Source organism: Rattus norvegicus, chromosome 6, assembly GCF_021556685.1.
Source record: "Rattus norvegicus strain SHRSP/BbbUtx chromosome 6, alternate assembly SHRSP_T2T, whole genome shotgun sequence".
Classification (NCBI taxonomy): Eukaryota; Metazoa; Chordata; class Mammalia; order Rodentia; family Muridae; genus Rattus; species Rattus norvegicus.
The window spans coordinates 145,020,205-145,043,710 of record NC_141539.1 but is presented as its reverse complement, the minus strand read 5'-3'; the positions used below and the strand labels follow the sequence as shown (position 1 = coordinate 145,043,710).

Here is a 23,506-nt window from a genome sequence, read left to right as displayed (position 1 = left end):
ATTATTTCATAAAGCATCCTTTTCTGATTAGAGTCATAATTATAGAGATCCCATTCAAGTACACTTGAACTCTTTGGGAAGATGAGCTCATCTCTCCTTGATGCAAAGTTGGTTTAACTTGCATTGGTATATGGTTGTGAGTTTGAGGTATGTTAATTCTGTGTAATAAGGCTTTTATAAACTGGACCTTCTTACATTTCAGCATTTTGTCTTTAAGGTATTGTTGCTTTAATGTATGGTAGTTTTAAACTAGATACTATTATAGTTAAGATAGAAATTTAAATTGCAAATTGTTTCGTTAAGTTTTTATGTCTGCTTTTTGCTACATTCAGGATTGTGACTTTAATGGTCTTTGGTATATAAAATTTAAGGGAAAGTCTTATCATCCTTGCATTATCTGAATGTGTCAAGTGTGAGGTTGGTGAAAATCAATTAAAAATGTAGGTAGTAAAATGTCATTAACTTAAACTAATTGTGGCCATGTTGTTTTAAACCAGCTATAAAAGCAGTTGCTATTTCTTATCAATATAATTAGATAACTTCTAAAGTACTTAAAAAATCTAGTTCCATTAAGTAGTATAATCTTTTTGGGGGAGTGGTCTTATTTTACCAATACTTAGACTTCATTGAGTCTGACTTACTGCTAACTGCCTGTGATTTTAGTACCTTTGATCTTTTCAAGTTTTATTATCTAAAATTTTCTATTTTGGTAATTGAAGATGAGTATGCTTGTCCTTTTCTAAAATGACCTATCTTGAAATAATATGCAAAGAAAATTAAGATAAACTTCTTCACAGTTAAAATTCAAGCCGATGCGTGCTTGTAAAATTATGTTATCTTTAGAGAGCCTGTCACATTCAGGAGAGCCCAAATATTTCTAGACCCACCCAATAGAATGTTGTGTGATGTTCGAGGTGTGGCATCTCTGAAATATCCGGTGTTATCCACTAGTTATGGAGTGATCAAGCACATAAAGCATGGTGACAATGGACTGAGGAATTGAATGTTACGGTTTATTTAAGGAGCCACACTTAGCTAGTGGCTCTTACGTTGACAGTGTATATCGCCAGTATACTGAGCGTGATCTTCCCCTAACTCTTTTAGTGCCCAAATGTGTAAGCGATGGTTCTGTTTCCAGTCCTTACTCTGCATAGTTCCTGATCATACTAAGCATGCTAACGAGATTTCAGAGCAATGTCTGGTTTTGGTGGTTTGAATAATAGTTTGCATTGTCAAAGCAGAAATTATTTACATTTCATGTTCCTGCTAAACATTACTGAATTGTGGTTCATAGCATCGAGTAGTTTATAATCGAGGTTAGAAATGGTCAGAAGTTTCCTCTTACTAACTGTGAAGATAATTCAATATTCTGACCCCCCCCCCAACTCCTGGAATGTTGCATTATAATATAAGATGCAGCTTCTAGGAGAAAAATTTGGGGGCAGAAGTAGAATAGTAAAATAATTTGACTTTTAGATTTTCCAGGTGATTCTTAAACTCCATAAAGTTTGGGAATCAAGGGTCTAATCAACAGTGAATCAGAAAGCAGAATGTGGGGGCCGGTGGGTGCTAAGCTAGCTCATATGTGCCCCAGAGCATGTTTCACTGGTACATATGCCATTTTAGTTCCCCTACTCCCCATGCCCAATGACTATTCCAAATACTCCAGCTAGATATGTTATTCTTAGGTTTTCATGGGCACATTTTTTACTTAAGACCTCACATAGTTTAAGAGGTTTGCTTAAGTGCATAAGGAAAACTACATATGAAGAACCTCCCCCACCCCCACTGAAATCCAACCATTTAAAATTTTGTTGATACTTTAAAGAGATTACTGTAATATAAAGAGCAGAAATAGACCCTGGTTTAAGCTCAGTGAATTTAAGCTTAGCTGTTAGCTCTTAGACCATTATCTAACAAACAGGTACTTGACAGTAATCTTCGAAGGTTTGTAACATGGGAGCAATGCCCTAGAGTGGTTATAATGAATCTGGTGAAATTGCTTTGTTTTCATTAATTTCTTTTGTTTTTATATTTAAAATTCACCAGAAGTAGAACTCTAAGCACTCTCTTAAAATGAGGGCGATCACATTGCCTATATCCCCTTTATAAGTGAGCCCTAATTTAGAGTTAATACTTTGGGCCCCCAATTTTTGTTATCGCATAGTTTCCTTCCAGAATGGCAGTGTTGAATTTATGGGAAAATATTCACTGTTAATATTCACAGGTTTTAAGAATGTTATTTTACTTTTAATTGGTACATAATTCATGTACATAACTGTGGGGTACAATGTGATATTTCAGTGCAGTACACAGTGTGCCTGTGTCATCACCTTAGGCATTTGTCATTTGTTTGTCTTGGGAACATTCAAAATTCTGTTTGCTACTCAATTACTGTCAACCACAGCTATCCTACTGTGTTGCAGTTGAGTATTAGATATGACTGCTGGTCAAGTAACCATACCCACTTTCCTTCTTCCCAACTGTTACCTCATTCTGGTAGCTAGTGTTTTAGTCTCTACTTTCACTTTTCCTTTTCATCAGGGTTTCACACAGTCCGGGTTGGCTTTCACACTCACTAGGTAGCTAAGGTAGGGCTCGAACTCCTTCCTGATCCTCCTAATTCTACCTCCCCAGGCCTGGTTTAGAGGGTACTGGGGGATCAAACTCAGGGTTTCATATATGCTGAGCTGCATCCCTGGCCCCTCTTTTTTCTTACTTTTGTAAACAACATTTTAGCTTCTACATATAAGTGAAAATATGTTCATGAAAAATATCAGATCTTGGAAAAATGTTAATTACCTTTGACAGAATAATAGCTACCTCATGAACAAGGCTTAAAATTTTTTTATGGTCCAGGCCCATTTTACCTTTTCAGAAAATAGGGGAGGTCTCCATGATACAGACAGCAGAGGAAGAATCATACAAGGCAATCGGAAACCCAAATATTGAAGATGGAGGCTTCATATTATTATGAAATGACATTTTTTTTGCCTTTGTAATATATTCAGTAAAGTATATCTCTTTGCTCTGGTCTCATTTGAAAATTCTGATTTCTAAGCTCAGCATCTATCATTAGTTAGGAGCGTTGTTATACTTAGATACTTGTACCCTCTGCATACTTCATTTTCTTGTTGGGAAGAAGAGTTTGATGGCTAACAACTGTGTTTATTGACCTTTATTTCAGCCAGATGTGGTGGTTTGTGCCTTTAATCCCAGTGGGGGTAGCAAAGGTAGGCAGAGCTCTTGAGTTCTATTGTAACTAAGTAAGAATAGAAGTTCTCCCAGTATTCTTTCAGTGGCCTCTGACCTCCAGGAGTTATATCTCTTTATAAATGAGAGTTAATAGGGACTCTTGGTTTCTATCTCAGTAATTAACGTGGCATGGTCCACACTATCATGCCATAGTCCTTCTGCTTGATTAAGTGACTGTCTGTCATTTTCAGTCGAAAATAAATTTTTATGCTAGTTTTCTCATAAAGAAGGTTAACACTTGATAAGATGTTGCTGGGTATTCAAGAACTTGTCTCTTACATAATTCCTTTACTTTTTATAGGGAATTAAAGTCTAAAACCTGGGGATATAGTTTGAAGCCAGGGACGGAAGTGCCAGTTCTTAATGACTATTTAAAAATAGGAACCAAAGAACATAAAGCTTACATTTAATTTAAAAGTCCAAATGTAACAGAGGGAATCAACCTTTTAACATCTGCCTTTTCTTCTGAATTACTCAAAGTAGAAAACTGGCTTGACATTTAACCCAGATAGTGTTTTTCTTTGTTGTATATGCTGTATTGGTTTGGATTTCCCTTTTTAGCATATGAAAACCACACTTGTATGTATGATCCTCATACATGTGCTCAGTTATTTCCTTTAAAGATGAGTCAGTTATTTCTGTTACCTTTTCAATAAAATCTTCTAATACTGGGTCAATAGATTAGACTTCATTATAAGGGACTTAAGTTTAGGTTTTTAACTACCAGTTTGACCTTAGCCTTCAGAAGCTGTTTTCCTAGAAGATAAAAAGTGCCATAGAAAGCCACATTAACTTTTAAAGGCCATCTCTGCTGGTTTGCTTTATGTCCACCTGATAAAGGCTAGTCAACTGAGAGGAGGGAACCTCAACTAAGAAAAATGCCTCCATAAGATTGGGCTGTACTCGGGCCTGTAGGGCATTTTCTTAGTGATTGTTGTAGGAGAGCTCAGCCCATTGTGGGTGGGGCCATCCCTGGTTTGGTGGTCCTGGTTCTATAAGAAAGCAAGCTGAGCAAGCCAGGGGGAGCAAAGCAATAAGCAGCACCCCTCCATGGCCTCTGCATTAGCTCTTACCTTCAAGTTTGAGTTCCTGCCATGGCTTTCCTCAGTGGATTGTGACTCAAAATATAAGTGGAATAAACTCTTTCCTCCCCAAATTGTTTTTGGTCTGGTATTTCATCACAGTGATATTAACCCTAAGACAACATCTTTTGTGTGGGATTGAAGGGCAAAGGTCGAACACTTATTTCCTTTTCAAATTGTTTGTTTGTTTGTTTTGTCTGTAAATGACAGGGAGCTCCCTGACAATGTGAATATAAGGCTAGCTTCATATTCACATAAAGCCCAGGTGGTCTTGCTCTTGTGATCCAACTTTCAGGAGTGCTAAGGTGCAAGTGTTCTGGCTGGTTAACAGTTTCTAATTTAGAGAGTATATAAGTAATACTTAAGGAATATTGGGACAAGCGTTAAGACAGAGTGAAGAGGAGATAGAAAAGGAAGCATAATTGGAAAGGAAGCTAGGGAAGATGCCATGGGTAGATCTTGCAGAAATAGCAGATTTACCAACTGCTAGCTTTCTAGTTGGAAAAGACCTTGGAGATTATAGCTTACAGTTATGACCTTTTCATATTGCTATGAAAGTTTATTTTACTGTTCTGAGTGAAGGCAAAGATATGGGTCAGGCTCTCCACTGCTGCAGTGAGTACCTGGGAATGACTCATAAAGCACTGACAGACATGTGTTCTTCTGATCTGGGATGGACAGGATGTGTGCTGCTGAGGGAAAGAACCAACATTGTCAAAGGAATGCATCTGAGGTGAGATGAAAGCTTAATGAAATTGGAATTACTAAGGCAATTTAAAATATACTTGAAGCTTGGCATGGTGGTGCACACCTTGAATCCCAGCACTCAAGAGGCAGAGGCAGGTGGATGGATCCCTTCAAGGTTGAGGCCAACCTCATCTACAAAGCAAGTTTCAGGATAGCAGGACTCTGTTACACAGTGAAATCCTGTGTCAAAAAAAAAACAAAAACAAAAAACCAAAGATATGAATGTATATGTATACATATATATGACCCCCACACACATTCATACTCAACCCTTTACCCTTATTCCTTAGCCGAATTTAGAAATGAACAAACAAGCTCAGAAGGGTTGAATGACATATATCTTGTGGCAGAGCCCATCATCTTGACTTCCACTAGATTAGGGCTGTTTTTCTACCTTATTTCTAGCTTATCCAAATCTCTTATTAGCATGTGAGTAAATAAAACTGAACTTTGGACTTAGAGAATTAGAATTATCCTATTTGTCATCTCACGGATAGACTGTCCCTCTCTCACCTGGCTATTCAGTGCTAGCATATTAAGTATAACATTGTTGAAAAATATAGCTCTCTAGGTCTGTTGTTACTGAGCTTAATGGTAGGACCTAGGAAGTATCATTTTCCTCATCTTAAAAGACTTAAGTTTAAGTGGACAGGGTGTCTCAGGCCAGTAATCTCAGCATTCAAAAGAGAGGCTTGGGCAGGGGAGTTGCCATGAATTTGAGGCCAGCCTAGCCTACATAATTAATTTCACCACAGCTTGGACTACACAGAGACCCTACCTCGAAAAAATAAAAATGGAAAGCTTGTATCTAATGATATTAGTAAATTCTGTGTATGATCCTTGGGCCAAAGGCTTTTTTTTTTTTTAAACAATAGCTAGAAATGGATTTTTTTAAAAAAAGGCAAAAGGATCTTGCCTTTTTGTAGTCCTGGCTGGCCTTAAACTCACTAGAAAGCCCAGTCTGACATCATCCTTTTACCAAATCTCCCTGGAAGATGCCATAGTTGTCTACATCATATATGGACATTTTTTTTAAAAAGTGTTGCCTGCAGAGGAAGAAAACAAGCATTTATTGTTTCTCATATGTGTTAATGCTGTTTGTGTTCATAGTATTAGTCACACAGTACCGTTTTATGGGTGGGTGTTGTGTCCATCCTACCAACTGTCTCACTGAGCTTCACTTTCTTTAGGAACTAGTACCTTCTGCCAGTCAGTGGGAGAGTGACGACTTAGTGTCATGTTTGATTCTAGGACTACTCCATAACAGACAAAAGTGTGCATGGATAAGGCCACTGGATAATGGTGTCTTGTCGCTGTCCTCTCTTTATATCACACGGTTTTCCTTAGCCTTACCAGTTGTAAAACCCTATATTAGTATGCATTTTCTCCTTCGCTAGCATTCTTTTAATTTATTTTTACTCATATTACATCCCAATCACAACCCTCACCCCAGCATTATTCTTAAAGTGTCATGCTGCTTTGTTTTCATCCTTAATCCTGTGCCTCTCACAGAGGTCTCAAGTGGCCATCTTAGTTTACAACTGGAGCTTATTGTAGAGGTGTCAGGTAGCCACGTGGAGTATGTCAGTGATGTTCCTTTGCTTTATTTTATGTGTTTGCAGATAGGGTCATACAACCTACATGCTGTGCTGCAACTGGCTATGGAGGGAAGGTGGTATTAAACTTTTTTAAAATTAAATTTGTAAGTTTTATTTATAAGGAGGGAGTATAGCACATGCACAGACCAGAGGGTAGTTTGGGGACAGTTCTCTCCTCAGATGGGGTCATAGGAATAGAACTCATGTCATTAGGCTTGGTGGCAAGCACTTTTACCTTCTTAACCATTGACAGCCCTGGCCTTAAATTTTTGATCCTCCTGCCTCCCACCTCCTCTAAGTGCTGGGAGTACAGATGTGCACCATCATACCAAGAATTAAAGTGTATCTTGATTTCATCATTTCTGGTCATAACTTCTCAAAGACTCATAGCTGGGTACACAATTGGATGACAAAATGTATGTAATAGCAGTGACTAGTGCTTTGCTATGAGAGTCTATCCTTGATACTCTTACCCCCATTGCCCTTTAAATACTGGGCTGAAGGATGGCCTTATTTGCTTCATTCACAAATGAGAAAAGGCAGATTGATAGGAGATAGAACTGGGATTCAGAGTGCTTTTAATAGGCTGGAATCATGGCTGGGGAGATGGGCAAAGCAGATAAGTTACTCCACTTAAAGTAGGGGAATTATGTACCCACAGGATGGAAAGTCTGAGTTTGGCAGCAGGACTAGTGCAAATGGAACCTACTGGCTTAATGTGGGTTGAGATTAAAGCTTTGTCTGTGTTCCTTGTGTTTGCCTGACTGCTGCTGCACTGCTGTGTGTAGTCCTAGGTAGAACATTTTCATTGGGTTAATAATAAACTGGTGATCATGGCAAGGATTTCTGGGGTGAAGAATAGAAAATAATACTAGCAATAATCAGAGTGAGTGTTTTTACTGTTAAATAGAAACAAGAGGAGGTATGATACTGTCTTCAGTCTTTAAAGTGGAAATAGTTCTGTTCTGTTTTGACCCTGGGAAACAAAGTATGCTTGTATTGCATATTTATAGGGGGAGGGGCAGGACTGAGACAGGGTTGTACATTAATGGGATGATTTGTGTCTTGGGTACTTATTTTTTATCATTAAAGGCTGGATTACCCATCTGTTAGAGATTGTAGAGTATGGAAGAACTGCTCATGCCATATAGAAAGTTTGATTGGATCTGATTCTAAAACCTAAGAGCATGGGTTTTTGAATTTCTGGTCCTATATTGGGTTTATCTGTTTAGCCTATGGCCAGAGCACACAATAACTCTTAAACTTATATGGTCATATAACTAGGAATGGAGGATGGTTAGGGTGACATTACATTTATTATTATAGAAGTGATATAAGGTCAGTCCTATTATGCAGTGTATTTATAAGTTTAGATCACAAGCATGTTTCTGCTCTCTGTTACGTTTAGAATTCTTAGTATTAGTTTCCTGTTACTTGCTTTTTAATTTGATGAATGGGAAAGCATTAATATTTTTATATGCATTTTAGTGTCCAACACTGAATTTGTAGTTAAGGTTCTTTTAAATCTTTAACTATAGCTGTTCAATGTTAACACTTTGAACAGTGTGATTGCTCTTTTGTAAGCAAATTAGAACAGGTGGAACCCTAACTCCTTGAAGCACTCAGCTTTAAGTTCCTTTATTTAACCCATGGAGTAAGCAGATCCAGAACGTGAGGGGTTTTTGTTTTGTTTTTCTTTGTTTGTTGATTTATGGGCTCAAAATAGCTACTAGGGAAGTATTTTTAAATATTCAGACCAAAGGACATTTTGAGTAAGGAAAAGAAAGGCAATTCAAGTATATGAAGGTTCTTTTCCCTCAGAGATGGTAGTAAGCTTGATTAGAGAGATATGCGCTCTAGTGGTGTGTTTATTTTGGTTATTGCAGACATAGGTAACAAGACTAAGAATTAGAACTTAGATTTTGCTCGAATGCTACCCTCTATTAATGGTTCCATTCGAAGTTACTGGGCAAACATGCTTCTTTACTTTTGAGACCAGATAACATGCTTAGGAAGAGCTTTTATATTATAACTAAAACTATTTGTGTAAGGAAGTAACATTGTGACATCTCTATCAAATACCATTCACTGGTTGTCAATATTTTTATTTTTATGAGTTATACATCTTAAGCAAAATTTGCAAAATAGATCAGCAAGCTTTGGTAAAGTACAACCAAGGACACTGGAATAGGTATGTCTACAATCATACCAGAAGCCATGTGCTTTCTTGTAGTAAGAAGTAACTGTCTATCCTTTTCTTAGCTTTACTCTGGAAGTATTCACCTTTCTTGAAAGGATACTTGTGTTACGAACAGACAGCTAAGTACATGATACATTTGTATGGATCTGCAACTGCCTGAAAAACTTTGTATTTTTAAGTACTAGATTTTGAAGTGTAGAAATTAGATGAGAGTCCAGAGTCTGGTGAGTTTGGGGAAGTGATGCATGTAGGTAAAACACTCTAAGCAGGCCTAAGTGATTGGACTGTAAAGTGGACTTTGATCCTGTGGGCGTGGAGAGGTGAAAAGGTGTCTTGAGTCAAACCGCTGAACTTGGAAAAGCTTACGGGACTGAACATTGAAAAGCATAAAGCCCTCACAGGGAAGTTGATAGCTAACACACAAGCATAGTGATCTCTTGTGTGTACTCTGTAGAAGAGTAGTCCTGCTGTGGGATAGTTTCAGGGTGCACTCACTTCAGCCTGCGCCCCCCCCCCGCCCCACCCCTACCCACTGCAGAAGTTGTTAAAAGATATTCATGTTTCAAATTATATTATTGGAGTGTTTCTCTGGTAGGAAACTGGATTGCTGCTAGGGTAGCACATTCCTGTAATCTCAGAGTTTAGGTAGGAGGTCGAGCTAGGATAACAAGTACTAAGCTGTCACAAACAAGAAAGTATAGCAGAAGTTGGGAGCTCAGTTAAAAGGATGCTGATAGAGTAACTTAGTCATGAAGTGACAGTGGCTGTGATGATGAAGTGAATGGTTATTATAAAAATACTTTTGATATGAAAGAATGACAAGAATTAGATCATTAGATCTTTCTGCTTTTGTGTGTCTGCATTGTAATGGTCACTGAGAGCTGAAGCTGAGGGGACTGCTCCCCACACAAGATATGTACTCTGTTGCAGGAGACCTTGTAAGAACTAAGTTTTCATACTTAAAATCTTTGCGAATTAACATACCTTAATAACCAAAGGCATCTGATACTTTAGTTAGCAGAATATTTTCTTATGGTCACTTGCATTTTAGACCAATTAGAATATAATTTTTTTATTTTTAACATTTAGATTGCAAGTATATTATATATGAGTTTATATACACACATATGTGTAATTATAATACCATGTAGTACTTGCTTTTAAAAGCAATGAATGAAGGCTCTAGATACCCATAAGACAGAAGATTCAATCTCACATTATTTTGGGTAGGAATGAAGAGGGATACAGCTAAAAGATAAGCTTCTAGGTCAGGGGGAGGAAGAAAAGTATTCGTGTGTGTGTGTGTGTGTGTGTGTGTGTGTGTGTGTGTGTGTGTGTGTGTGTGTGTGTGTGTTGGTTAAGAAACTGGGTCTCACTCCGGATATAACCCTAGGACTTACGTAGATTAGTTAGGCTGGCTTGAAATTAGAGATCCTCCTGCCCCTGCCTCTTGAGCTGCTGGCAGTAAAGACATTTACCAACACATCTGGCTTCAAGTAGTAATTTTTATGTGTAAAATGTATACATAGATTAAGGAATAATAATACATTTAGGATAGAATTATAAACTTCATATAGGTTGTAGTTCTGTTACACACACACACACACACACACTCACACACACACACACACGTATGTAATATACCTTTGACCTCCAGTAAGCATTGTTTTTAGTGTCTGTTATCTTGATACTGAACTAGGTAGAGAGAACTTTGATTTTGTAGGAGAATGGGGTCTTTGGAACAGAAGGACTGAGAATACATGATCATAATAGAAAGTAGTACTTAATAAAGAGAATACACACACACATATGTATACATACACACATATATAATGTCTCTATTTTGCTAATTTCCAGTTTTAGGAGAAATGGGCAACATGTTCTGTCCCTCTAAAATTATATAGATTCCTTGTAAATGTGGCCCAGTCCAAGGGGTTTAGTGTGGTTTTATAAATACCAAGTCCAGTCATCATAGCTTTTTGTCTACAGAAGCAGAGCTGCTTATGCACAGGCATATAGGAGCCAGATAGTGATCTATGCTGTGGTGACTGCCTGTACCTGGTGTGAGGTTGGAGGGATGAGGAACCTCTTTTCAGGTTCAGATAAGGAGATCTACTCCAGGGAACTGAAGAAGGGAAAAGAAGGAAGATTTAGAGGAGTATAATTCTTAAGTACTAACTGGATTGATTTACGAGTCCCATATCAAATGATGTATAAGTCTGATGGGCTTTCCCAGCTATCTTAGTCTGTATGTGAACCATTTGAGATTTAAACAGTTGACATTCTATAAATAATGACAGTGTGTTTGTGATTTTATTTTTACAAAGTTAAAGCATTCTGTATAATTTCTAGAAATTCTCTCATTTGTCTTCATTAGCATGTTACTGTGTATCTTGATTTTTAACGATAGGGCAGGTAAACAATTTTAGTAAGCCCTTGGTGAACTTAGTCATTTTGTGTACTCCTCACTGTAGAGCATATTAGTCAGCAGGTAGATACATCAGGGCTGTGAGCTTGATATTTTCCTTATGAACTCCCTATTATGAATGTCTGTAATGGACAAACAATCTCTGTTTCCTTTCAGGAATAAAAGTATTAAGAGGGTACCCTTTAGCTGGTTTATATTTTGTCTGACATTTACTGCATGTTTATAGTGCAGTGCCTGACACAATAACTCATTTAATCTTTAGAGCACAGTGGAAGGTAAATATTGCTGCCATTCCTCCTCTCAGCTGTAAAAGCTAAAGTCTAGAGTGGAATAACTTGCTCAAGGCCACATAGTAAATGACCGGCCCAGAATCTCAGCTCTATGGCTTTAGAAATCTTGTTTTCTTACCACTGACTGTTTTTCCTATGTGTTGGCCGTATCTTACAGTGTTTGATTCCTGTGGTTATTTGCAGAATTAGCTCATTATCTCTCATGTGTTTAAGGACTCATGTTAACCCATCTCACAGTCCTGTAGAGAAGGCAATGATGGAGCCTTCACTTTCTAGAACTTCCAGGAAAGCAGAGCTGTGAGAGATTAGTCCTCATGACTGAGACTATACAGCTAGAAAGGGCTCGTGGGGAAGCCCTTACAGCACAGCTACATACACAAGCTTGTGCCCTGCAGCTAAGCAGCAGCGTTTCACATGTGCCACTGTGATTGAGATACTGTAATCTACTAGTGAGATATGGATCCCGGGTGTATAACAGAGCGTTCTTTTTGACCCCCTGTGTGGTCAAGTGCATATATGAAATGGGGAATTAGAATACAAAATACATTTCATGATTTTGAAGTTCTGTTTTGATTGGAAATTTAAAGCTGGTAAAATTATACTCTTGGCTGCATGCATGCACATGCACACACAAACTTTGGGTAAATTTTAAGAATCTAAAAACATTACAAGAATATAAATGAAATGAGTTTTGTATTTTATCCTCATTAACAGTTACATAACACTCCAAAGAATATGTTTTACATTTCATAACACTCTTTACTAGACTATTAAGCCATGTTTTTAAAAGATGAAAATGTTCATTCTCTGAAGAAAATAACATTTTAAAATTACTTTAAGAAAATCCAGTGACTAAAAGAATATATACATAGAATGCATGTTCTTTAGATAATCCCATATGTTCTCTTTTGAGAGAGCTCAAACAGGGATGATGCTCTTACTTCTTAGAATAAACAAAATGTATTTCGTGTCTGCCACTACATGTAAGATTCCATAGCTGGTGCACAAGAGACTTCTGTATTCATGGGGCTGTATTTTGTTCTCCATCAGCTTTGCTTTACCTCACTCTTAGGTCATTGTAGTTTTTTGTTTTCGTTCTGCTTTGCAGTGTTGAGCATCAAACCCCAAGTCTCAAACACAATAGATAAGCACTCTACTGCTGACATCTGTTCCAGGCCCAGGCTTTGTTGAGTGCCTGTGCTTGTGCATGTGTATGCATGTATGTTATGTTTCTGTGTGTGGGTATGTGTTGGTGAAGATTGAATCAGACTTTACCTGGCATATTTTCTTCCACTGAGGTAATAATACTGAGTACCCAGTGATTTTAATAGATGAGAAAATCAAGGCTAAGGAAATTTAAATAACTTTCCAGTTGTTAAAGAATTAGTGGGTGGAGATATGGGAAAAGAACCAAAAATCTATCTAGTTTTAAAATTTTTCTTGTTATTTTTTAAAAGATCTTTGAAGCCAGTGGAATTATAGTTACCATAAAAATTTTAAAGACTTTTCTCAGTCTTGATTATAGACTACCAGTAAGAATTGATGAATTTACATTTTAAACAGATTGGTACATCTAAGCATGTGTGTGTCTGTGTATGTTTTTGTGTGTCTGCGTGTGTGGAGAGAGTCAATTTAATGTACATGTTTTATTTTGTATATTTCTGGCTTTGTGTATATGCCCACATACATTTATGTATAATATTTTGGCTCAGTAAAAATTCTGGTGAAAATTTAAGGAGATTAAATTACATGCTTATTTTAAACTTCCTCATGCCAACCTTATTTTACAATGAAAAATATTAACCCAACTTGGGATATTCATTTAAAAAATCAGCTCAGCAGCTGCATGGTAATTGTACATACCTTTAACCCCAGCACATTACACTCCCACCCTTACCTTAAAACTACAAAGAAAACTTGATTATTGAAACCCAGGTACTCAGATGGCTTTTAGTGATTTTTTTCTTTGGCAGCTGTCTGCAGAGGTAGTGATAACTAATTCAAAAACTGAAACCAAACATTTCATTCATAATCAGTTTGTGATGGGAAGAGGTAGCTGATGTGTAGGAAAGGACTCTGAGCTAAGTAGTAGGTTGTCTCTGCCTTTAAACAGTGTGTACCTATGGGAATGGGATCTTGATGCCAGCAGCAGCCTTCTGTTCTTTCTGCTCTTCCTCCCTGCTCCCACCCCTGTTTTTAGTCTGGCCTCAAACTCCTGACCTTCCTCTTTCCATTTCTCAAAGCAGGGCTGGAGGTGCAGGTGTGTGCCAGCACCTGTGTGGCTGCTTGGTGTGGTTAGGTTTTGGTAGAAGGCAGTGGTGATGTTTCACTTATTGTTAACATACTGTAATTTAAAGTATAAATGTATAATAAGTTGAACTTAATTTTAGGAGATCAAAAGGAAAACTCAGGGAAATGTTCATTCACTAATACGGCTAGATTTATAATTGATTACTTTCTGAACTTAAACTGTGAATGAGGCCTGTCAATATTTCAAGAAATTGCAAGAGTTTTGTTTGTTTGTTTGTTTGTTTTCTTTTGGCAAATCTCACAAGTATAATGTTCTCTAACAAGTACATATCTAGTCTTGAGTCATTACTATGGACTTCCAGAATGTTTTAGGAAATAATTTCCGTGTAAATACACACATACCCAGCCAAAGGAACAGCACATGTGAGCATGAGGACCCTAAACCCTGGGCATTTAGATTGCCATCTGGCCCTAATCTCACAACCTCCAATGCCTTTGGCATCAGCTGTTCAGTGACAGCTGATCTTTTTATTTTGATTTCCTTAGTTTTGGATAGGGCCTCATTATGTATCTTTGAACTTGCTATAAGCCCAGGATAGCCTTGAACTTGTAATCTCCTACCACAGCCTCTGTAGTGCTAACAGGTGTACATGACCTCGAAAAGCACCAGCATTCAAACCAGGGACTATGCTTGCTTAGATCTGAGCTCTCCGGTTTACAAACAGCAAATCCCTGTGACAGTAACTACTGCCACAGTAACCTTGCAGAGAGGTCATTTATCCAACGTATGTACGTTGTAGCCTTTACAGAAGCCAGATCCCGGCTTCAAGGAGTTGAAGGTAGTTCTTGCTGCCTCTGTTTTCAGTAGCTGTCTTGTCCTCTCTGCTTTATTTCCTGAGCTCATGACCATGTCTACTAAAAAGCTTGCCGCATGGTTGTTGTAAAATACAGAAATTTAGACACACAAGTCTTAGGTGGAGCTTGGCTCTTATTTTAAAAGGAGAAAGCTTTTTACTTCCTGTTCTAGCAGGTGAAGACTGTCCTGGCTGATTTATAGTCAAAAGTTCTCTTAAGAGCAGGGTGCTGTCTTCATTTGCTAGAGCTTCATAATTTTCTGTTAGAGGTAGGTAAAGCAAGGAGAGTTATTATGGCTTTAAGCAAATCTCTGTGGCTCACACAGAGTGTAATACTGGATTCTGGATGTACCTTGGCAAGAAAATGCATCTTGAAATGTGTATTACATTAAAGTCAGTGGACTGGAGAGATGGCTCAGTGGTTAAGAGCACTGACTGCTCTTCCAGAGGTCCTGAGTTCAATTCCCAGCAACCACATGGCGGCTCACAACCATCTGTAATGAGACCTGATACTCCAGCTACAGGGTACTTATATATAATAAATAAATAAACCTTTAAAAAAAAAAGTCAATGGGTGCTTGAATAGAATGGCTCCCTGTGAGACTACTCTTCAAAAATAAAATAGTGATAAAATATGGAGATTTTAGCTTAAAACTTTTTGATTGTTCTTTTTGCTTATTCCTAATTGAAAAATAAAATAGCTTATATTAGTCATATACAACATGAAGTTTTGAAGTATTTGTATAACGTGGTATGGTTAAATATATTATAGCTACTTTGAAAATACATTATTATCGCAATTATTTTTGTGGCAAGGATGCTTAACCTCCACTCTGAACAATAGTTTTAAATATTATATTTGATTGGATTTAATTTTGTAGATTAATCCAAATTTATAGGAACACATTTTAAAACTATGTAATTAACAATGATTACTGAGAAATACATTTTTATATGTATTTGTTTTAGTCAGGGTTTCTATTCCTGCACAACATCATGACCAAGAAGCAGGTTGGGGAATAAAGGGTTTATTCAGCTTACTTCCAAGTTGCTGTTCATCACTAAAGGAAATCAGGACTGGAACTCAAGCAGGTCAGGAAGCAGGAGCTGATGCAGGGGCCATGAGGGATGTTACTTACTGGCTTGCTTCTAGTGGCTTGCTCAGCTTCCTCTCTTATAGAACCCATGACCACAAGCCCAGGGACAGCACCATCCACAATGGACTAGGTCCTCCCACCTTGACCACTAGTTTAGAAAACGCCTTACAGCTGGGTCTCATGAAGGCATTTCCTCAACTGAGGCTTCTTTTCTGTGATACCTCCAGCTTGTGTCAAGGTGACACACAAAACTAGCCAGTACAGTATCAAATGTTATGTGAGATCTAGCACACTAGTGTTATAGAAACTTAAAGAAAAAAACCTCTTAGTATCCCATTCCTAATAAAGATTTATGTTTAACGAGTTATCAAGCATCTCATGTTGTTTCATTAGGTTATTCACACTCGATGCTGTAAGATCATTGAGTGGTCTTTGGTGTTCAGGAATGAATAATCTTATTTCTATGTTCCCTGTAGATTAGACTCAGCTAAAGGGATGTTGTGGTGATAGTGAAAATAGCAGTGGACAACACCTAAATTGTCCCATTATGTCTGACATGTGGAGGTTTCTACTGTGTACCTTGAATCCCCTTATAAACAACTGTAAAATGAAGGTTACGTCTGCATAGCAGATAGTTTTTCTGAGGAGTCAATGAATAGTATATGTGAAATGTTCTGTATGTTTGCCTTTCGTCTTCTGCATTAATGTGTATGTATTTAGTATTTCCCCTCTTATCCCTTGTTATGTGGTAACTTACATCTATAACTGCAGTGAAAATATATAGTAGCAGTGATAATGTATTTTTGTTACTTGCCTTACATAGTGTTTTAAGCATGTCTTTTATGTTTGCTGATACTTTGCCATCTGAGGCCTTACTGCCTCTCCTATAGTTTGAAATGATGATACTTATCCTGCCAGTGAGATTTCCAGTACAAATAAATCTAGACTTTGGTCCTTCCTTTTTTATTTTTTCTTGTGAATAAATGCTTGTGTGGGTATGTGGAGGCCTGAGCTTTAACCTCAGTTAATTCGCATGAGCCTTATACCTGTTTAAAGGTTCATTTATCTTTACTTTATATGTATGCGTGTTTTGCTTATGTGCATGTGTATGTACTGTATGTGTTCCTCTTTCCTGCAGGGGCCATAAAAGGATACTAAGATCCCCTGTAATGGATTATAGTGATTGTGAGCTGCTGTGTGGGTACTGGGAACTGAACTTCTGCAAGATCTTCTGCAGATCCAGTGTGCTTAAGGGCAAAGCCATTTCTGCAGCCCCACTATATTTGACTTTGTTTCATCTGTGTGTGCATCTGTGCAGTGGATGTGTGAATAAGTGCAGGTGTGTGTAGAAGCCAGAGGAGGATGGTGGTGCCCTGCTTGTATCCCTGTGCTCATTTCATTGAGAACTTACTGTTGTGGGTCACCCTGGTGCTGTTTGTTCTGATGTTAATTCTGCTTCCTCAAGAGGGGCTGCCCTGAGGAAGAGTAGATCAAGGTGATTTCATATGAACTTTCTCTCCATTTTAACTGGTCAAATAAAGACTAGAGCTAGTGATTGGGCAATGGAAGGGAAAGGTGGGGTTGGAGGTTTTAGAGAGTAGGGGAAGAATAGGGAAACGGGGAAGAAGACAACAGAGAAAGAGGAGGTGAAAAGAAGATGGAACAGAAGCACATGAGAACCTGCAAGTAACGAGAGATCTCATAGCTGGAGTAGTGCAGTGGTAAATCTGCTCAACTGAGGTGTGCGGCTTATAAATTGTAACTGAGTTATATGTTTTTTACATGGGCTTTGGGGCTAGAGATTTACCACAACACAGTGCCTCACTGAAGCTGAGCCTATGCTGGTATTGAATAAATCCCAGTGTTCCTACACCCTCCCTACCATATACACACACTACTAGGGTTACAAGCACTCCTGGCCTCACCCTGCTTTTTACGTGGGTGCTAGAATTCAAGCTCTCATTCTTGCACTTACACAGCAAACATGTTTTCTTCCTAAGGTATCCGTAGCCCCCTTCATCTTATTATTGAGGTAAGGTCTCAAAATGATGCTTTTGAAGGCCCTCTGATGCCTTACTGGCCCTGACAGGGCTACCTCTTGCAACAACCAGCCAGGCACTTGGGGCTCACTAATTCAGATAGGCTGGCCAGCCAGTGAACCCTAGAATTTCTTTTCTCTGTCTCTCCAGGGCTGGGATTGCAAGCAGATGCTGCTATGCCTAGCATTTTCTGCACATGGGTGCCAGGGATGGAACTCAAGTTCTCATGCTGGGCAGCAGACACTTTGCCAGATGAGTGGTTTCTTTTCATGATGCTCTTGTCATTCAGGCCGGTCACGCTAAACCAGATGGCTAGGAGCAGCAGCCATGTCCTAGAGCCCTGTGGATTAGTTAAACCAGCCTGCTCTAACCTTGCTTACCATGTCCTACATAGTCATTCCTGCAGATGCCGTACCAGTAGCTCTTCCCTCAGTTCCTTTCCTTCTACTTCCTGATACTGACCATTGCTTCCCCATGTGCCTCCTCCTAAATCTGTGCCATTGTTTGGCTCCTCCTCTTGTAAACTGTAAGTAACAAACTCTTCAGTGGGTTATTTTCTACCAAAACATTATTTTGGAATCATTGGAATATTGTTTGTATTGTTTTTTTTTAAAAGCTATTCTTAACCAAAATACTTTACTGCTAAGAAATAGTATTAAGGAAAGTTAAGGGTTTTGTTTTTGTTTCTTAAGGCATCTGAACTGAGTTAGCTTGGTGCTGAGGTATGCATCTATGAGTGCAGGTGAATATTTACACACATGCAGCCATGATGTTTTGCCAATATTGATTGCATGAGACCAACCAACCTCAGACTGAACATCATGGTTGCAGGAGTGTATGGAGGAGAAAGTCCTCAACTTCATGGCAGACAAGCACAGAGAATGGGAACTGGGAACCAGTATTACCCAGTGTGTTTCCACCTCCCAAGAATTTTCAGAACTCAGAACAGCACCACTAGCTGAGGAATAAGTGTTTTAAGGAAATGAGCTTGTAGGGGACTTTCCAAATTCAGCCTAACATGTTAACTTGTTTCAACTATTTTTGTTTATATTAAAAATAACAACCAAAACTAAAGCCCATATTGGATGTGTTTTACTCAAATCAATTGGTAAAGTCTAGATAATGCAGCTTTAAGTCCTTCAGGGTTAAAGATATACTCAGGCTTTAGAAGCTTTTTGTTAGGAAAAAAAATAATTATAGGCAAGTGTGGCAGGCTTTTCTCAAAGAAATAAGGTCTTAAAATTAATAATGTCTGTTCCTATGTCTGGTGGTAGTGATTTGGTTGTCAAAGAATTGATCTAATATGTAGAAAGTAGTCTCTGGAAAAAACTAAACTTAAATTTTAATATGCTTATTTAAATTTTATTTCATACATTTTATTTAATAGCATAACCCAGTATGTCTCTTAGCTACCTGTGATAGTACCCTTCGTTATATTTTGTTTGCTTGTTTTATTTTGTTTTCAGGAGTATATTTGTTGTTACAACCGTAAGCCCCTAAAAATAAAACTGTGTGTGGGGGTGTAAGGGTAGAGAATGAGCACACAACATAGTGTACACGAGGAAGTCAAAGGACACTGAGGGCATTGTTCCCCTCTACTTTGTTGAGGCAGTCTCTGGGTTTTTGTTTATTTTTGTTTGTTTGTTTGTTTGCTTTGGGGTTTGTTGGTTTTTGGTTTTGTTTGTTTGTTTGTTTGTGCTACTGCAGTGCATATTCCAGATTAGCCCTCCTGCAATGCAGCTACCAGAAAATTTCTATTGATTTCACCTCCCTTCTTACCCTAGGAATGCTGGGGTTTTTTTATGCACACCATCAAATCTTGCTTTTTACATGGATTCTAGGGACTGAACTTGGGTCATCCGGCTTATTGTACAGCTAGCATTTTTTACCTATTGAACCATTTCCACTGTTCCATTGCATTTTTGATAAGTTAGTGTCAAATGATCATATTATAAACAGAGATAGATGGAGGAAAAGTTGGTAGAGGAGGTCAGTGAATCATAATGAAAAATTAAGTCTCCTAGGAGATGACTCAGTAGGTAAAGTGCTTGTCTGCCAAAATGAGAACTGAGTTTGGATCTCTGTCACCCATGTGACATGATCATTATGGTCACGGGCATGGTGATTCTTCTGTAGCTCTAGCACTGGGGAATGAAGACATCAAAACCAGGCAGTCTTGCCAGTCAGCAAGCGAGAGATCCTGTCCCAATAGTTAAGGTGGAGAGTGGTTGAAAAGACACCCGACATGGACTTTTGTATGCATACACATGTGCACAATATACTCAAGCATTCACACACACATTTAATACATATTCCAAAATGGTTAGGGAGTGAAGTGTGCTGTATAATCATTTTGTTCTTTGCTTTTTCGGGTTGGGGCACCCAGAATATTAAACAATAAATGCATGCAAGAGTGGTGGGGAGACCTTCCATATTGCTGGATCTTTATATAAACAGGGATTCGTGGTTGGCTTTCTAAATTTCAAGGAGTAAATGAAGAGAATGAAGCCTAAGAATGGTTTCCAAGTAGACACTTAAGATTGCTCATATCCTTGAATAGGTGAAAATTTGTAATTATGTTGAAAGGTAGGATCAGGTTAAACTGATGTGTTCTTCATTTGATGCTTAAATAGGTTTTAACTTAGTGAGAAAGGGCATTAAATCTTTTCCAGTGAAAGTCTTGCTTATAGCATATCTTGGCCTGTTCTTCTAGAATTGTATATTGCCTTCTCAGGTACCTGAAACTTCCTTAATGTTCCCTTCTTCTCTCCCTCCCTCCATCCCTCTCTAACTCCTTTTTCTTCCTTCCTTTCTTCCTTTCTCTCTTTGAATTAGAATGGTTTTAACAAAGCATTAAGTAAACAATCTAGAAAAATTTGTACATTTAGCATTGGTCTGATGCCCTGGGAAATCTATAGCTGAAGCCAGACTGCATGCACCTCATTGATTTTCTTTTTCTTTAATTGGATTGAATAAAGTGCTTAGCAAGGTTTTTGTTGTTGTTGTTGTTGTTGTTGTTGTTTATCATTTTAACAGTACAACCTTGAATCGTGGAATATTAGTCTGGGTATGTTTGTTTTGTTAGGGAGAAACTGTTTTGTTTTTTGAATCTCCTACTCCATGTACTCTCACATTATAGATATTCTTACTGAGGCTATAGCTAAGTGGGTAAAGTGCTTATGTCTGCAGGAAGATCTGAGTGCCACACCAGAACTCACGTTAAAGCCAGAAATGATAGCATCCAATCATGAGCCCAGCATGGGGAGGCAGACAGAGGAGGGTCCCTGGGACGTGATGGCCAGCTAACCTAACTTTCCTGCCAAGCCCAGGCAAGTGAAAGAACTGGACTTGAGAAACAAGGTGGAGAGTTTCTGAAGATTTAACACCTGAGGTTGGCCTCTCCCTGCATGTGCACACAAATGAACATGCACACAGATACACAACAATGAAAATTCTTTCATTAATAATGTATATTTGCTCTTATTCTGAATATGGGTTTCATACCTGCTAATAAAAGTTACATTATATAATTACATTTTTTATATAATTACATTTTTCTTGTGCTTTAATGTTACCGTTTTTCATACTGAAACAGTATGTATTCATATGGACTATCATACAAGATTCTTTTAAAGTCTTTTATAATTAAAACTATAAAAATTTGTATATAACATCAATCTGGTAACATCCTCTGGAGAACCTAATGGCTTCAAATTTCTGCATCTCTTTTGTTTTAGATACATTTAATATTCAATACAATGCTGATGAAATGATAAGAAATCTGTATACATTTAGTATAGATGTCATCCCCACTCCCTCATTCCTATTCTCCTGGGCTTCCCTCCTCCTCCCCTCTCTTGTTACTTCTCTTTTCATATCGTATGCTGTTGCTCTCTTCCCTCCCTACTCCATCCTCCTCTGCCAACTCATGGTCCACTTTCTAGTTTTCTGGCTTCTCTCCATACTTAATCCCACTAGAGAGGGAGAGAGACAGAGACAGAGAGAGACAGAGAGAGACAGAGAGAGACAGAGAGAGAGAATATGAATGGTGTGTGTGTGTGTGTGTGTGTGTGTGTGTGTGTGGGTGTGTGTGTGGGTGTGTGTAATATACAACATTAGGAACTAGGATCCATGTGAATAGAACATGCAATGTCTGAGACTGAGATACCTCACTTTCCAGTCCCAGTTATTTCCCTGTAAATATAATAGTTTCATTTTTCTTTATGTCTGAATAAAATTCTAATGTGTGTATGTACCATACTTTCATTGCTCATTTGCTTTTTGGTAAAGTGAGCTTCAGTAAGCGTATATGTTCAAGTATCTTTGTAATATGGCATGTAGTATGGCAAGTATCTTTGTTTTGTTTTGTTTTGCTGTATACAGAGTAGTAGTATATCTGAGTTGTGTGATAAATCTATTGTTGGTGTTTGGAGAGGAGCATTTGTTATTGCTTGTCTCCTAGACAGCAACTATTCAGCTGGGGTAATATGGGACCTGATAGTAGTTTTAATCTTTATTTCTCTTATGGCTAAGATTTGAACACTTTTAAAAAATAACTGCACATTTGTACTTCTTTTGAGAACTATGTGGTTCTCTTAAATGAAACTAAATGTGCTTTAAAAGCCATTTTCTGAATTTATCATACGGGTTATGAAACATCTCTAGTACAAGCTCCAGGGGTTCCAAAATCAGACTTCTTTTTTTTTTTAAACGGATGTTAGGAGTAGTACTAGGGATTGGACCCAAAGAAATAAACTTTTTGAGTGTTGACTTCTTAAGTGAGAAACTTCATTCCTGATGTTACAGTGGGTCAATTAGAATGCAGGCAGGCATGTTGGGAATGCACAGAGTTACCTTCTTAAGACTGGGTCTAGGTACCTGCCCCTCATTAGTATATATGTCAGTATTTTAAAATCCAGATGAAATCAAAAGCACTTTTAGGTCCAAGCACTTCAGAAAAGCAATACCCAATCTGAATTTATTTTGTCTAGAATTACAGCTTAAGAGTTGGGATGCCAAACTGCTTCTGGGTCATGACGAGATCATTGTCTGCTCAAGCTACAAAGGCACCCTGAGTTTTTCTTAGAGGCAATACAATAGAAAACTAAAATAATCAGTCTCTTCAGTATGGTAAAAGGGAAATGGATGTCTGTAACCTGCCATGGGCTCTTTTGCTTTAAATCATGTATTTCTCATTCATTTCTTGAGTTCGGGTAACTGCATATGTGGGAATGGTCCTGAGTTGTCTCTATATTGGGCAATTAAAGAACTGAATCATTGGTTTTAAAAAATGGTAATACAGGGAGAGATGACTCAGTGGTTAAGAGCACTCACCGAATGCCCTCCCAGAGGATCTTTTTCCTATGCAAGCGCTCTACCACTGAGCTAAATCCCCACCCCTCCTCCCAGAGGATCTTGATTTGATTCCTTGCACCCACATGGTACATGGTGGCTTACAACCTCTTGTGTCTTCAGTTCCACATGATCTGAACCCTTTTCTGGCTTCCGTAGGCACTGCTTGGGCCTAGACATAAATGCATATTAAACTTCCACACAAATAAAATCTAAAATTATAATTTCACTATCACTGACCCATGGTTTGGAAGTTTATTGTGATAAAAGAATTAAAAAAAACACTTTGAATTTGAGTTCTTACAACAATTTTG

General features: G+C 38.1%; 1 protein-coding gene across 4 annotated transcripts in view; it reads left to right on the top strand.

Annotated features, from left to right (window-relative positions):
- Window positions 1-23,506, top strand: part of Sp4 (Sp4 transcription factor) — a 64,751-nt gene that overhangs the window by 3,019 nt on the left and 38,226 nt on the right. The window lies entirely within an intron of this gene.